This window comes from Hyperolius riggenbachi, chromosome 10 (assembly GCF_040937935.1).
Source record: "Hyperolius riggenbachi isolate aHypRig1 chromosome 10, aHypRig1.pri, whole genome shotgun sequence".
In the NCBI taxonomy this organism is placed as follows: domain Eukaryota; kingdom Metazoa; phylum Chordata; class Amphibia; order Anura; family Hyperoliidae; genus Hyperolius; species Hyperolius riggenbachi.
The window spans coordinates 108,854,922-108,870,486 of NC_090655.1; the positions used below are offsets into that span (position 1 = coordinate 108,854,922).

At 46.3% G+C, this 15,565-nt stretch overlaps 1 long non-coding RNA gene across 1 annotated transcript; it reads right to left on the reverse strand.

The window, feature by feature from the left end:
• Positions 1–3,037: 3,037 nt before the first annotated feature.
• LOC137536067 (uncharacterized) lies at positions 3,038–14,323 on the reverse strand. The gene is made up of 3 exons (XR_011024514.1): positions 14,247–14,323; positions 6,400–6,637; positions 3,038–3,130 (listed from the first exon to the last, which is right to left on the reverse strand). It is a non-coding gene; the product is annotated as an uncharacterized lncRNA (long non-coding RNA).
• Between the last annotated feature and the right edge of the window lie 1,242 nt (positions 14,324–15,565).

Consider the following 15,565-nt stretch of genomic DNA (forward strand, 5'->3'; position numbering starts at 1 on the left):
TTAAAATTACTTTTCAGCATTCTGCAATTGAAAAAAGTACCAAAAAGTAGGGAAAATAGTATTGTCAAAATGATTTCCATTTGTAACACAAAGAGGTAGCGCCACTAAGGATCAGCTGTACACCACACTATCCTTCTCCCAATTAAACAGATGACATGGGCTCAACATCAATCTCTCAATATACTAATAGCTTATAACATATCCTATATCAGTCCATTGGAAACAAAGCAGTCTCTAAAGTGACTTGATCGCCTATCTTCAGAATCCTTCAATTTTCACGATGGCAATAGATATCCTCCACCACACCCTTTGTGCCAAACTCACCGTCCACCTAGACCCTCAGACAGGTCTAGTCACGCCTTGGGACCATTACCAGGTTGTCCCCCACCTCTCTGGCACGGATAATGAAGATTCACCCTTGTCCCTCTCTTCACCGATCACCGTCTTCTTAATATATATTGCTGGACTCCAAAAACCTCAATAAAAAGGACCTCTCATAGCGTAATACTGTATAGCATTTATTACTTTAAAACACAGATTGCACTCACGTTTTCCAAGTTAAAATCAAAGCACAGAGTTTTTCTTGAGGCGGGCTCTCCCCCGCTATTGTTGGCCGCAGGCAGGCTGGTTGCTGTAGTCCCTCCGTGTGCTACACCGTTGGTGCGCGCTCCCCTCCGGCTACACTCCACGTGAGACGCCTGCCGCTCGATGAACGCTTCCTGCTTGCGTGGTTAGGCTCCGCCCGACATGTTTCGTCATCAAATGACTCATCAGGGACACGGGCCAACCACGCAGCAGGCTCTACAAATACGTGCGTAATCTCCTTCCCCCTCCCATCCGCGCCACCCATCTATCAGCCTCCAATGGGAGCTCTTACCACCCCAAACACTTTATCCCCACTCGTAGCACCCAGCCTACTGTGCACGGAGGAAAACCGCCCTTACAAACCATATATACATACATTAATATCAAAATCTTACGACCATAAAAAAGAGCCTTCCCTAGCTTCATAGTCTCTCCCTCCTATCACATCTAAATCTCTATTTATACTTGACATATCAATATTGTACTAAAAATAAGCTATACTCCCTATTTGTCAGTAAAAAATGCTGATAAAAATGTGTGTGGATGGCAATATATTGGCAGAACCACCCGAACTCTGAAGGAAAGGATGGGGGAGCATGTAAGAAACATACGTAAAGGTTTCCCTAATCATAGCCTATCAGCCCATTTTGGGGAAGATCATAATTGTGATCCCAAACTTTTGTCTTTCTGTGCTATTAAAAAAATTATCCCCTCCTGGCGAGGATGTGATATGACCCGGATGGTCTCCCAAGAGGAGACCAGGTGGATATACAATATGGGTACACTGAGACCAGGAGGGTTGAACATAGATGTGGATATCAAATGTTTTCTGGGTGATTGAAAAATGGAATATGGGGGGTGGGAAGACTGAGACTAAAAGATTAGGAACATAGCGTAAAAGGAGTGTTTTTTTTTTTTTTTTTTTTTATTTGTTTTTAGGGGTATGGAAAGTAGGGGACTTTTGACTAGTATCAGGGAATTCATCATTATTTTTGTTTTTATCAGCATTTTTTACTGACAAATAGGGAGTATAGCTTATTTTTAGTACAATATTGATATGTCAAGTATAAATAGAGATTTAGATGTGATAGGAGGGAGAGACTATGAAGCTAGGGAAGGCTCTTTTTTATGGTCGTAAGATTTTGATATTAATGTATGTATATATGGTTTGTAAGGGCGGTTTTCCTCCGTGCACAGTAGGCTGGGTGCTACGAGTGGGGATAAAGTGTTTGGGGTGGTAAGAGCTCCCATTGGAGGCTGATAGATGGGTGGCGCGGATGGGAGGGGGAAGGAGATTACGCACGTATTTGTAGAGCCTGCTGCGTGGTTGGCCCGTGTCCCTGATGAGTCATTTGATGACGAAACATGTCGGGCGGAGCCTAACCACGCAAGCAGGAAGCGTTCATCGAGCGGCAGGCGTCTCACGTGGAGTGTAGCCGGAGGGGAGCGCGCACCAACGGTGTAGCACACGGAGGGACTACAGCAACCAGCCTGCCTGCGGCCAACAATAGCGGGGGAGAGCCCGCCTCAAGAAAAACTCTGTGCTTTGATTTTAACTTGGAAAACGTGAGTGCAATCTGTGTTTTAAAGTAATAAATGCTATACAGTATTACGCTATGAGAGGTCCTTTTTATTGAGGTTTTTGGAGTCCAGCAATATATATTAAGAAGACGGTGATCGGTGAAGAGAGGGACAAGGGTGAATCTTCATTATCCGTGCCAGAGAGGTGGGGGACAACCTGGTAATGGTCCCAAGGCGTGACTAGACCTGTCTGAGGGTCTAGGTGGACGGTGAGTTTGGCACAAAGGGTGTGGTGGAGGATATCTATTGCCATCGTGAAAATTGAAGGATTCTGAAGATAGGCGATCAAGTCACTTTAGAGACTGCTTTGTTTCCAATGGACTGATATAGGATATGTTATAAGCTATTAGTATATTGAGAGATTGATGTTGAGCCCATGTCATCTGTTTAATTGGGAGAAGGATAGTGTGGTGTACAGCTGATCCTTAGTGGCGCTACCTCTTTGTGTTACAATTGTTGTTTGATAAGGGAGGAGGCGAACAGGGGGAGGCTGTGTTAACCGTTAATACTGGTATCGGTCAATCTGCAGGGCACATCTAGTGCTGGCGCGCGTGTGCTTTGGTATAAAATGATTTCCATGCTTGTTGTCATCTTAAAAGGCATTTTATTGATCAGATGTGAAAATATCACCTAGGAGAAAAAGTGAACTGAATAACGAGCAGTGTGCATTTGCTATAAATGGTAATTTTAAATCTTAAAATAAAATCCTGGTCTCTCCAATGGATGTTGCTAACATAAACTTTAGATCAATAAAATTGCCATTGAAAATTATATTCCAAGGTGTTCGAGCTTATATTAAACCACTTATCTATGAACGCAGTAGAAAAGACCTTAAGTTTGCCATACTTAAAAAAAGTTTATTGGCATTAAACATTACGGTACATTGTACATATTCTAATCCTACTAGAATAATGTATTGCTGCTTGGGCTGCACCATCACAACTTCTTTTTGATTCTTTTTTGCCTGCAAAACAAAGGAAAGAGATAACCGTAAGTCATTAAACTTAGCAATTGATGCTTTATTTAATTCATGAGACACACATAGGTTTAGAGGACAGAAACCAGGGTAAAAAAAAAAACCTAAACCTGGTGTCGTGTGTCCATAGTGCAGGGGCTTTTTGTGAATCTTTTGCCCTCAACTCTTTTGTCCTTCTGTCGTCCTGTCTCTTCTGTCCCTAGGTGCCTCTTATGTTCTTCTTCTGTCCACCTGTCCTGTATCTGTCCCCTTGTGTCTGTCCACCAGTGCCTCTTTTGTCCCCCTGTGTCTGTCCCCAGGTGCCTCTATTATCTCCATTTCCTCTTGTGCCCAGGGCCGGATTTCTGGCAAGGCCTCATAGGCCATGGCCTAGGGCACCAGAATTTTAGGGGCGGCTCATTGAGGGGCAGTAAAGCTGTTCTATGCAGCCATCCCTATCTACAAGGACAGATTTAACCTTTGAACTCTCTGTCCTGTACTTGTGTTGTCCCTGCAACACCTGTAAGCTCAATCCTTCAGGTACACATCAGCCTAACTCTCATGGTGACACAATGGGTCCATCATTAACGAGATGGCAAACATAACGGTTCTTAAGGAAAACATAATTTATAATCTATACGCGTATTAATAAAATAGTTATTGTCTGTGACATCCAATGATGGAAAGTAAGGAGAATTCTCGTTGGGGCACACAGAGATAACAACCATACAGATGGTATAGTTGGCCTTGGGCGGTAAAAAGTACAAATCCGGCCCTGCTTGTGCCTCTTTTGTCCCACTGTGTCCTCTGGGTCCCTGTGCCTCTTTTGTTACCCTGTGTCCTCGCCCTCCGTGTCCCCGGTGTCTCTATTATTCACACTGCATCTTATGGTCTGAAAAATATGGTATATAGCACCATCATCTTCTCTGGCCATGTACAAAGTAGGAAAGAAACCGAGGTACAAAAATACAGATAATGTATAAAAATACAGATCTTGGTACATGCTACAGACTTCATAGACTGCGTGTCACGTGATGCCCTGTTACCATGGAGACTCGACGCTGGGAGCGGAGATTAGGTGAGTGTTAACCCACTCATATTCCCCATTTGTGACTCTGCAGGGAGGGAGAGGGGTTCAAAAAGAATGGAATGCAGTCCGAGGTCCACAGCCGCATAAACTCTGCCCAGCATTGGGCTAGATTTATATTATTAAAGGAATTAATTGATCAAAAACCCTTGGCCAGCCTGTGCTGTTGAGTGTTGACATTTACTAGATCAGTCAGAATTTGTTTTTCTCATTGCTCTGCAATCTGCCAAAGAGACTGAGGGCCGGTCCAATTCACTTTTTCTCCTAAGTTTACAGCTAGGAGATAATTTTTCATCTTCTGTTTAAAAGAACATTTGCACTAAGCAATTGAAAAAAAAAAAATTAAAAAAAAGTAGGTGAAAAAGTGCTGTCAAAATTACTCTGAGTATTTTCTTGCTTGCTGGTGGTTTAAACGACATTTTATTTATAATGTGAAAATATTACCTAGGAGAAAACTTTGTTACTGAGAGTTCTATGCACAGAGGGAGATATTGCTCGCTTTGTAGTTGGAAAAAGCCGTTGTTTTCCCCAATTCAATGAGGTTCACAGACAGCAAACTTGTCAGGACCTTGGTCATGACATCACACGGCACGGCGGGAGGGGATTCACCATAATATCAGCCATACAGACCTACCTGATGATCTATTTGAGAAAAGGTAAAGATTTCTCATGGGAAAGGAGGTATCAGCTACTGATTGGAATTAAATTCAATCCTTGGTTAAAGTTCGTCCTCCCCTCCTGCCCCCCTTCCCCTGAATAGGCTAAGTGACAGCAATGGAGCGTTATAATTTGTCTGTGTGCAGCTGTGCAACAGGTCTTCCTCCCTCCTCTTAAGTGCAGCTCTGCACCACGCAGCCTATCACTTTGCAGCTCCCATCTCTGCATGTGATGGGACAAACATTGGGAGTCCCAAGGGGCTGTAAGGCATGCAGCTACACTGAACAGTGGAAGAAGGACCTGGCCAGAAGTAGGTAATGTATGATGCTCTGCTGCTGGTGCACTGCATAGCGGGTTTGCTAGAGCTGTTATTGGGCTCTCGTCACTAAACAGCTTATCAGCAGGCATCAGAGGACACATGACACACATCGAAAAGGCATCTAAAATGACCACAAAAGGTCATTTGGGAAACCTAAGTAGAAAGTGTGAAGGAGCCTTAAGATTCCCTATTTTATTTTCAAGAGAGTATTAGCAAGTAGTAAGTAGCAGTAGTAACAATAACATTTCTATAGCACTTTTCTCCCATAGAACTCAAAGTGCTGAGGCTCGGTCAACATTAGCTTTTGCCAACGGAACCAGCCGTATGGTTCCATTGTCCGTTCTGCTGAACGGACAAAAAAAATGCAGCAGGACTCAATTTTCCGGACCGTTTCGCTCAGCGGAACGGAAACTGAAAGTTTTGCAGCTACATAGGAACAAATAGAAAACTGACAGTTTACAGCACGTACGGCTCGGCTCTGCAAAAAACGCTGATGTGAACCGGGCCTTAGGCTCTTTCAGAGTCAGTAATTGGTTGTAGGATAAAGTATTAACACAATAAAATTAAATTCTGCCAAACTGAAGATATGTTTTCTATCCCAGATAATGTTTAATCACTAAGGAAGTAGTTTCCTCGGTATATATAATAAGATGGATAATTTGGTCTTCTGCCTTATTCACTAAGTGCAGCCTAAATTAGGGCTGGTTCAGACGGACGTTTGCAGAGCGTTTACAGCCAGCGTTCAGGGCTTGGTGTTAAACGCTCCCATTCAAGTGAATGGGAGCGTTTGTACCAAGCTTTCAAGCGCGTTTACACAAACGCGGCGTTTGGGTCCCGATTTTCCCTGGCGTTCAAGGAGCCCCTGGAAGCTACATGTAGCTTTCAGGGGAGGTTAACCGCGACGGCTAATGTCCCTCTAGGGGAAGAAAAACCGCGACCGCATCCAAACGCACACAAACGCTGCTAAACGCGACGCCAACGAACGCAACGCCTCCAAACGTCCATCTGAACCAGCCCTTAGTGAGATATCAATATAAAATGGACATTATCTCCATACTAAATACACATAACTGTAACACCTTAGCTCATAATACTTTTCTAAAATGCCTTATAGAAAGCAAGCATAAAAAACTTATAGTTCAGATGTTCTTATTTTTCCTGCGAATAACAATAACAGCAGCAATAACAGATTCTATTGATATTGTCATATTTCACCTGTCCAGGCTTAGTCTTGAATTGCTGGAAGATTATTTCTGTGGTGGTGGTGTTGCAGTATTTGTTGGGTGTCCACCGTGTCTACTTGGGGGACCACCCCCCATGCCACCTTGTTGGCCTCCTTGGCCATGGGGGCCACCCATGCCACCATGTCCTGGTCTACCTAGTCCACTTAAAGGGCCATTCATGCCCCCAGGACCACCTGGGCCATGACCTTTAGCGCCTCCTGTTGGTCTTGCTGTAAGAAAATAGATATGGTTATTTTTTAATGAGATTGCACTGCAATATGTTTTTAAAGCCTTCTCTGGAAGTATTAAAAATACATAACACCTTTCTAAGCCTGATATATTAAAAGTACATTTAAAGGGAACCTAAACCAAATGTAAAAAAATGAGTTTCACTTACCTTGGGCATCTATCAGCCCCCCACAGCTGTCCTGTGCCCACGACACTCATCAACTATCCTCCATTCTCACGCCATGCCTGAGTTTCATTTTCACTGGGGGGCCACTGCGCAGCCCTGGCCATCCATATACTTTTCTGCGTTGCTGTCCACAATACCTTCCTGTGCAGACCAGTCTACAGATGTCCAGGGCTGCGCAGGCACAGTGGCCCGCTGACTTCCAGTTGAGCAAAAATGAAACTTAGCCATGGCGGGGCAACGGAGGATTGTTGAGGAGCGGCGTGTGCACAGGACAGCTGTGGGAGGCTGGTAGAAGCCCCAGGTAAGTGACTTCATTTGGTTTAGGTTCCGTTTAAACCTGATATACAGTCTCATACTGCAAGGTCATGTTCACAGTGGTGCAATACGGTGAGGCATAACGGCTGCTCTGCAACGCTGCAATGCACCATCTATGCGACGTTCGCAGTGTGGCAGTTATGTTAGCAGTCAAAGTAATTCACCCTTTTCATTGACTGTATCCAACGCAATGCGAGCATAACATGCGGCTCTGTTGTCCCAATCTCTTGTGTTGTGTTCCTGCTTTTTCAGGAAATACAAAGCAACAGCCACTGTGAACATGGTCTCAAGTAGTGTTGGGCGAACAGTGTTCGCCACTGTTCGGGTTCTGCAGAACATCACCCTGTTCGGGTGATGTTCGAGTTCGGCCGAACACCTGATGGTGTTCGGCCAAACCGTTTGGCCACATGGCCAAACTAAGAGCGCATGACCGAACGTTCCCCGAACGTTCGGCTAGCGCTGTGATTGGCCGAACGGGTCACGTGGTTCGGACCCGAACGCGCTCTGATTGGCTGAACTGTCACGTGGTTCGGGTAAATAAATACCCGAACCACGTCATATCTCCGCCATTTGTCTGTGGGTTTAGCTTTGGGTAGGCAGGCAGGGTAGTTCGCGCTCCAGCCACGCTAGCCAGGGTCCCCCCTGTCATTGTGTCGCTGCTGGGAACAGTAGTACACCGCTCGCTCAGCCACACTATATAGCATTCTGTTTACTGCCACTCTGTGTACCTCGCTCAGCCACATTATATAGCATTCTGTTCACTGTTCTGTGTCTGCTGGGAATAGTGGTACACCGCTCGCTCAGCCACACTATATAGCATTCTGTTCACTGTTCTGTGTCTGCTGGGAATAGTGGTACACCGCTCGCTCAGCCACACTATATAGCATTCTGTTCACTGTTCTGTGTCTGCTGGGAATAGTGGTACACCGCTCGCTCAGCCACACTATATAGCATTCTGTTTACTGTTCTGTGTCTGCTGGGAATAGTGGTACACCGCTCGCTCAGCCACACTATATAGCATTCTGTTTACTGTTCTGTGTCTGCTGGGAATAGTGGTACACCGCTCGCTCAGCCACACTATATAGCATTCTGTTCACTGTTCTGTGTCTGCTGGGAATAGTGGTACACCGCTCGCTCAGCCACACTATATAGCATTCTGTTTACTGTTCTGTGTCTGCTGGGAATAGTGGTACACCGCTCGCTCAGCCACACTATATAGCATTCTGTTTACTGTTCTGTGTCTGCTGGGAATAGTAGTACACCGCTCGCTCAGCCACACTATATAGCATTCTGTTTACTGCCACTCTGTGTACCTCGCTCAGCCACATTATATAGCATTCTGTTCACTGTTCTGTGTCTGCTGGGAATAGTGGTACACCGCTCGCTCAGCCACACTATATAGCATTCTGTTTACTGTTCTGTGTCTGCTGGGAATAGTGGTACACCGCTCGCTCAGCCACACTATATAGCATTCTGTTTACTGTTCTGTGTCTGCTGGGAATAGTGGTACACCGCTCGCTCAGCCACACTATATAGCATTCTGTTTACTGTTCTGTGTCTGCTGGGAATAGTGGTACACCGCTCGCTCAGCCACACTATATAGCATTCTGTTTACTGTTCTGTGTCTGCTGGGAATAGTAGTACACCGCTCGCTCAGCCACACTATATAGCATTCTGTTTACTGCCACTCTGTGTACCTCGCTCAGCCACATTATATAGCATTCTGTTCACTGTTCTGTGTCTGCTGGGAATAGTGGTACACCGCTCGCTCAGCCACACTATATAGCATTCTGTTTACTGTTCTGTGTCTGCTGGGAATAGTAGTACACCGCTCGCTCAGCCACACTATACAGCATTCTGTTTACTGCCACTCTGTGTACCTCGCTCAGCCACATTATATAGCATTCTGTTCACTGTTCTGTGTCTGCTGGGAATAGTGGTACACCGCTCGCTCAGCCACACTATATAGCATTCTGTTTACTGTTCTGTGTCTGCTGGGAATAGTGGTACACCACTCGCTCAGCCACACTATATAGCATTCTGTTTACTGCCACTCTGTGTACCTCGCTCAGCCACATTATATAGCATTCTGTTCACTGTTCTGTGTCTGCTGGGAATAGTGGTACACCGCTCGCTCAGCCACACTATATAGCATTCTGTTTACTGTTCTGTGTCTGCTGGGAATAGTGGTACACCGCTCGCTCAGCCACACTATATAGCATTCTGTTTACTGTTCTGTGTCTGCTGGGAATAGTGGTACACCGCTCGCTCAGCCACACTATATAGCATTCTGTTTACTGTTCTGTGTCTGCTGGGAATAGTGGTACACCGCTCGCTCAGCCACACTATATAGCATTCTGTTTACTGTTCTGTGTCTGCTGGGAATAGTGGTACACCGCTCGCTCAGCCACACTATATAGCATTCTGTTTACTGTTCTGTGTCTGCTGGGAATAGTAGTACACCGCTCACCCGCCACTGTATAGCATTGTGCTCTGTGTCGCTGCTGGGAATAGTGGTACACCGCTCACCCGTCACTGTATAGCATTGTGCTCTGTGTCGCTGCTGGGAATAGTGGTACTGTATAGCATTTCTGTACTGCCACTGTACTGCTGCCAGTCAGCGTGTACTGTAAGGATAAGTGAAATGAGGAAGAAATCCGGTGAAAGAGGGAGGGGCAAGGGAAGAGGTGTTTCCCCTGATGGTTCACGTACAGGCCACAGGGGAGCACCCAAGAAAACCCACTCAATACCGCCCATGTTGTCCAGGACAACAACCCTCACAAATCCAAAAGAACAGGACCAGATAATTACTTGGATGACCTCTCAAGCGTCCAGCAGTGGGTTAAGCAGCACCAGCACATCACGCACGAGGTCCGAGTCCTCAGCCAGTTACAAGGAGCCAGTGGGCACAAAGCTGACACAACCGGCAGCGACACCACGCACACAACTGCCAGATAACCATAACCAGTCCGATGAATTACCTCAGGACACAATGGGGTATTCGCAGGAGCTATTCCCAGCCCAACAAACTTCCACCTTTCAAAGGTCAATGGAGGAACAGCCAGAAATGTTGTGCCTGGATTCACAACCGTTAACTGTGGGAAATGCACCGCGCACTGAAATACAAGGCGAGTCCGAGGAGGACTCGGAAACCCAAATCCCAGAGCAATTTGGGCAGGAGGGGTTGCAATTGCAGGAGGTCGGCCGACAAGATCTGGAAGACGACGTTGGAGTGTGCTGCGCAGAGGTTGTTGTGGGGAGCTCTACTCCACGGCAGCGGCCCACAATGACATATGACGAGTTTGAGGAGATGGAAGAGGAGGGTATGGACAATGTGGACAGAGACCCAGATTTTGTTTGTGAACGAGAACATCGCCGTCGTAGCAGCAGCACAGATGAGTCTGTTGAAGAACCCACTGCTGCACGAGTTCGCCTTGTGCCACAAGGTAGGCGGCGCGCAATTTCAGGCACCACAAGCGTGGAAGTTCAAGTGAGAGGCAAAAGAGGAGCAAACAGAAATCACCAGCAAGGAGGCAGGTGCTCCAAAGTCTGGGCTTTCTTTGAAGACTGCACTGAGGATGTTACCATGGCGATTTGCAAGGTGTGCAAGACCCGCCTGAGCAGGGGGAAAAGTATTAACAACCTCTCCACCACCAGCATGAGCCGTCACATGCTATCCAAACATCCCACTCTGTGGGCAAACACGTCAGGACAGGGTACCAGCAACAACACTGCCTCCCTTGGGTTCACCAGACTCACCACCAGACCCGCCTCAGCAGCAGCAGTAGCCCAACCATTGCGTGGTTCACAACATTCACAAACATCAGACGACGCTGACACTGTCACTTTCCGGAGTAGTGCTCTTGAGGTCTCCCAGTGTTCATCAAACACAACAACCAACAGCCCTTCCGTGTGCAGCGCTACGGTTCAGTTGTCTGTGTCGGAGATGTTTGAGCGCAAGAGGAAATTGCCAGCAAATGACCCCCGGGCCGTGGCAGTAACAGCCAGCATAGCCAAGCTTCTGGCCTGCGAAATGCTGCCATATCGAGTGGTGGAGACAAACAGCTTCAAGGGCATGATGTCAGTGGCCATCCCACGTTACGTGGTTCCCAGCCGCTACCACTTTGCGCGCTCTGCAGTGCCTGAGTTGCATGAGCACGTGGTCAGCAAAATAACCCGAAGCTTGAAGAATGCCGTTGCCTGCAAGGTTCACCTCACCACTGACACCTGGACGAGTGCGTTCGGCCAGGGTCGATACATCTCCCTTACCGCGCACTGGGTGAACCTTGTGGAGCCTGGCAGCGATTCCTCACCTGCTACGGCACGGGTGTTGCCCACGCCACAAACAGCTGCACCGCCGTCCCTCCCACTGGATAACAACAGCAGCACCTACCTCTCTGACTCCTTCTCCTCCAACGCATCTCAAAGCTGTACCTCATCCGGAAACGCTAACCCAGCAGCAGTAGGATCGTGGAAGCAGTGCAGCACAGCTGTTGGCATGCGTCAGCAAGCGTTGCTGAAGCTAATCTGCCTTGGGGATAAGCAGCACACAGGGGAGGAAATTTGGAGGGGAATAAAGGAACAGACGGATTTGTGGCTGGCACCGCTGGACCTGAAACTGGGCATGGTTGTGTGTGATAATGGGAGTAATCTCATTCGCGCTTTAAGGTTGGCTAAGCTGACACACATCCCTTGCCTGGCGCACGTGATGAACCTAGTAGTTCAGCGGTTCCTGAGGACATACCCAGGTGTGGCCAATCTTCTGTTGAAGGTGCGTCGAGTGGCCAAACATTGTAGAAATTCCAGTACTGCTTCGGGGGCACTCGCCAAGATGCAGGAGCGCTTCAATCTCCCCCACCATCGCTTGCTGTGTGATGTCCCTACGCGCTGGAATTCTACGCTGCACATGCTAGCCCGCTTTTGCGAGCAGAAGAGTGCAGTGGTCCAGTACATGACGGCGCAGTACCGAGGCGCATCCGGCCAGCTGCCAAGCTTCTGTGGATCCGATTGGGCCAACATGTTGGACCTCTGCCAAGTCCTCCAAAATTTTGAGCAATCCACGTTGCTTGTGAGCAGTGACAACTCTTCAGTCAGCATTACCATACCACTGCTGTGTTTACTGAAGAGGTCGATGTTAAAAATCAAGGAAACAGCTGTCATGATGCAACTGGGGGAATCTGAAGGAGAAAACGATCAGCGTGATGGTACCAACATCAGGCCATCCGCCTCAGGGAACGCTGGCCCCAGCAGCTATGACGAAGAAGAGGAGGAGGAACAGCTGGAGTTGGAGCAGGAATTTCATGCCACCACTGACGAGGGCCAGAGCGGTGCACGTTGGACTTCCACAATTCAACGCGAATGGTCAGCAGAAGCAGACCAGGAGGAAGGTGACGACTATGATGCATCACAACAACTATCACAACGCTCACAAGAGGATGATGAGGATTCTGGTAGGACTCTGGCACACATGGCTCAATTCATGCTAGACTGCATTGAACGTGACCCACGCATTGTGCGCATTCTGGACAACACCAATTACTGGGTTTATACCCTTCTGGATCCACGGTACAAACACAATGTTCCAAAACTGCTTGAAGAAAGAGTCAGACAGGTCAAAATGGAAGAATACCAGCAGGCCCTTGTGGAGACTTTAGAGAGGAGATTGACATCCTCCCCCTCCTCTAGCCAGTTGTACGCAGACAGACTGACTTCCGCAAACCCAGGACGACCAGGAGGGCAGCAAACAACGCAAGCCGCAGCTAGTACCCAAAAGGGAACGGTATCGGCAGTGTCCTTGGAGTGGGAAAATTTTCTGACACCCATGCAGCAGCAGCCCACTGAACAGCAAGCGTGCAGATCCACCTCCAACACCGATCGCCTGGAGAAGATGGTCAAGGACTACATGTCAGATGACGTAGCTGTGTCGAACAATCCATCTGCACCCTTCAACTATTGGGTATCGAAGCTAGACACCTGGCACGAACTGGCAATGTACGCAATAGAGGTGCTGGCTTGCCCGGCAGCCAGCGTTATGTCGGAACGCTGTTTCAGTGCTGCCGGAGGCATCGTCACAGATCGGCGTATCCGCCTCTCTACAGAAAATGCAGACCGTCTGACTCAAATTAAAATGAATCAATCCTGGATTGGAAATGACTATGCAACACTCCAGGACCCCAACCAAGTAACATGACCAATGAACATCTGGGATGGTGTAGCGTTTCCGGTCCCTGTTTATTGAACCTCTCATCTGTATTACATTTATGACTGCATGCCGACAAAAAACATGTTACCTGTGCAAAGAAAACAGACATTTCCCGCATTTAAAAGACAGTTTTCCCTTTGAAACTTTAAAATCGATTTTCTCAAAAACTATAAGCTCTTTTTGCTATTTTTTTTTCCTCTTGTACCCACTCCCAAGGTTCACATACCCTGTAAATTTGGGGTATGTAGCATGTAAGGAGGCTTTACAAACCACAAAAGTTCGGGTCCCCATTGACTTCCATTATGTTCGGAGTTCGGGTCGAACACCCGAACATCGCGGCCATGTTCGGCCTGTTCGGCCCGAACCCGAACATCTAGATGTTCGCCCAACACTAGTCTCAAGTAACCGGCAAGCACATGTATCCGGTGCTGCATACCGGGAACTTTGCTGTATATACTGTACATGTTGATACATTATCTGTCATTTTACCTCATTTAAATCTAGACTTTTTTTCCTCAAGCTTAAGCATCAATTTTCTCAAAAACTGTAAGATCTTTTTGAAAAATTTGTCATTGTCCTTTATAACATACCCTGAAAATGTTGTGTTTCTAGCACGTAAGGGGGCTTTGCTATTAACCCCTAAAGTTAGCGGCCGTTCGTCTGCCATTCAAGTCTATAGAGCACGACGCTAAGTTTGGCAAAAATTCGCAGAATCTTCAGTATATGGACAGTGAGAAAGCGCATAATTACCAAATGCAGTGAAGTCTATTGGCATAAGAAAATACAGTATGTGTGAAATTTTGACTAATTGAAAAAAATCAATAGTCCCTTTATTTCTCTTATCTCAAGCTTGTTGTTAACCAATCACACCAACCATTCATTCTTCTTCCAAGCAGAAGATACTTACGTGGTGGACCTTGTTGTGCAGTTAGTTGTATCAGGACCAGTAAAGCTAACAGGATGAGGTACTTCATGTTTAGCTCTGACTGCACTACAGTCTGCAGGAGAAGACCAGATACTATGGGAACATAATGGACACCCAGGCTATATTTAAACTCCTACCTGAGGACTGCCCTTTAGGGAAATTATTTTCTGATTCGGAGGAGTAGAAGGGGAAGGACAATGAAATCAAGAGAAGTCATCAAAGTATGCATGATGTTCACAAGGAATGAATGCACAATTTAAATCAATACTATATGTATTCTATACTGCATTTATTTTTTGGGGTAGAACCTATTTGTAGTCAGGGTTTTGCCAGTAAGTTTTCTGCTCTGTTCTTTTCCAAAATAAGTTACAGTATATGCTGCTGATATACTTATGTTTTCAAAAAGAAATACTGTTTTGATATATTACGGAATGGTGTATAACAACATGGAATTTTTCCATCAGATCGATGCAGCGACCAGTCATTTCCGTCATATCTGATCTGCTTATGACTGAGAGAATTAACAATTTTTAAATCCATACTTCAAAATAGATTACTTTCTCAATTGGAGGCAGACCAGACATGCTGGAAATGATCAATCTATCCGTCATCCTGATGGGAAAATTCCATGGGGTGTATGTAGCATAACAAGTTGTGTACAATCTGTTAGATTTCAAAACCCCTGACCAAGAGGCTTTTTCTTGCCTCGAAACAACGCTGTTTTTGGGAAATTGTGGCCAATCTATTTTCTCCTCCGTGTTTCAGGGATTATGTGCATGTGTTAGCTTTATGTGGGCTATTGCTTCTATTATAGCCATATGCTCACTTTTCACTTTTTTTTCCTGTTACAGATTCATGCAGTGTTATTCATTTGGTTGTATATTGTATGCCTATTTTTTATCCCATGCCAGTGTTTGTGTTATAACACTGAGCATTTTTTTCATTCATTACCAGAAATATAATACAAGTACCTTTCTGCATACAAATTGATGCTGGTGTGCGCGTCATTTTATATATAAGTCTCCCTCTCACGTCAGTTGTCGCTCAGCCACACTATATAGCATTCTGTTTACTGTTCTGTGTCTGCTGGGAATAGTAGTACACCGCTCGCTCAGCCACACTATATAGCATTCTGTTTACTGCCACTCTGTGTACCTCGCTCAGCCACATTATATAGCATTCTGTTCACTGTTCTGTGTCTGCTGGGAATAGTGGTACACCGCTCGCTCAGCCACACTATATAGCATTCTGTTTACTGTTCTGTGTCTGCTGGGAATAGTGGTACACCGCTCGCTCAGCCA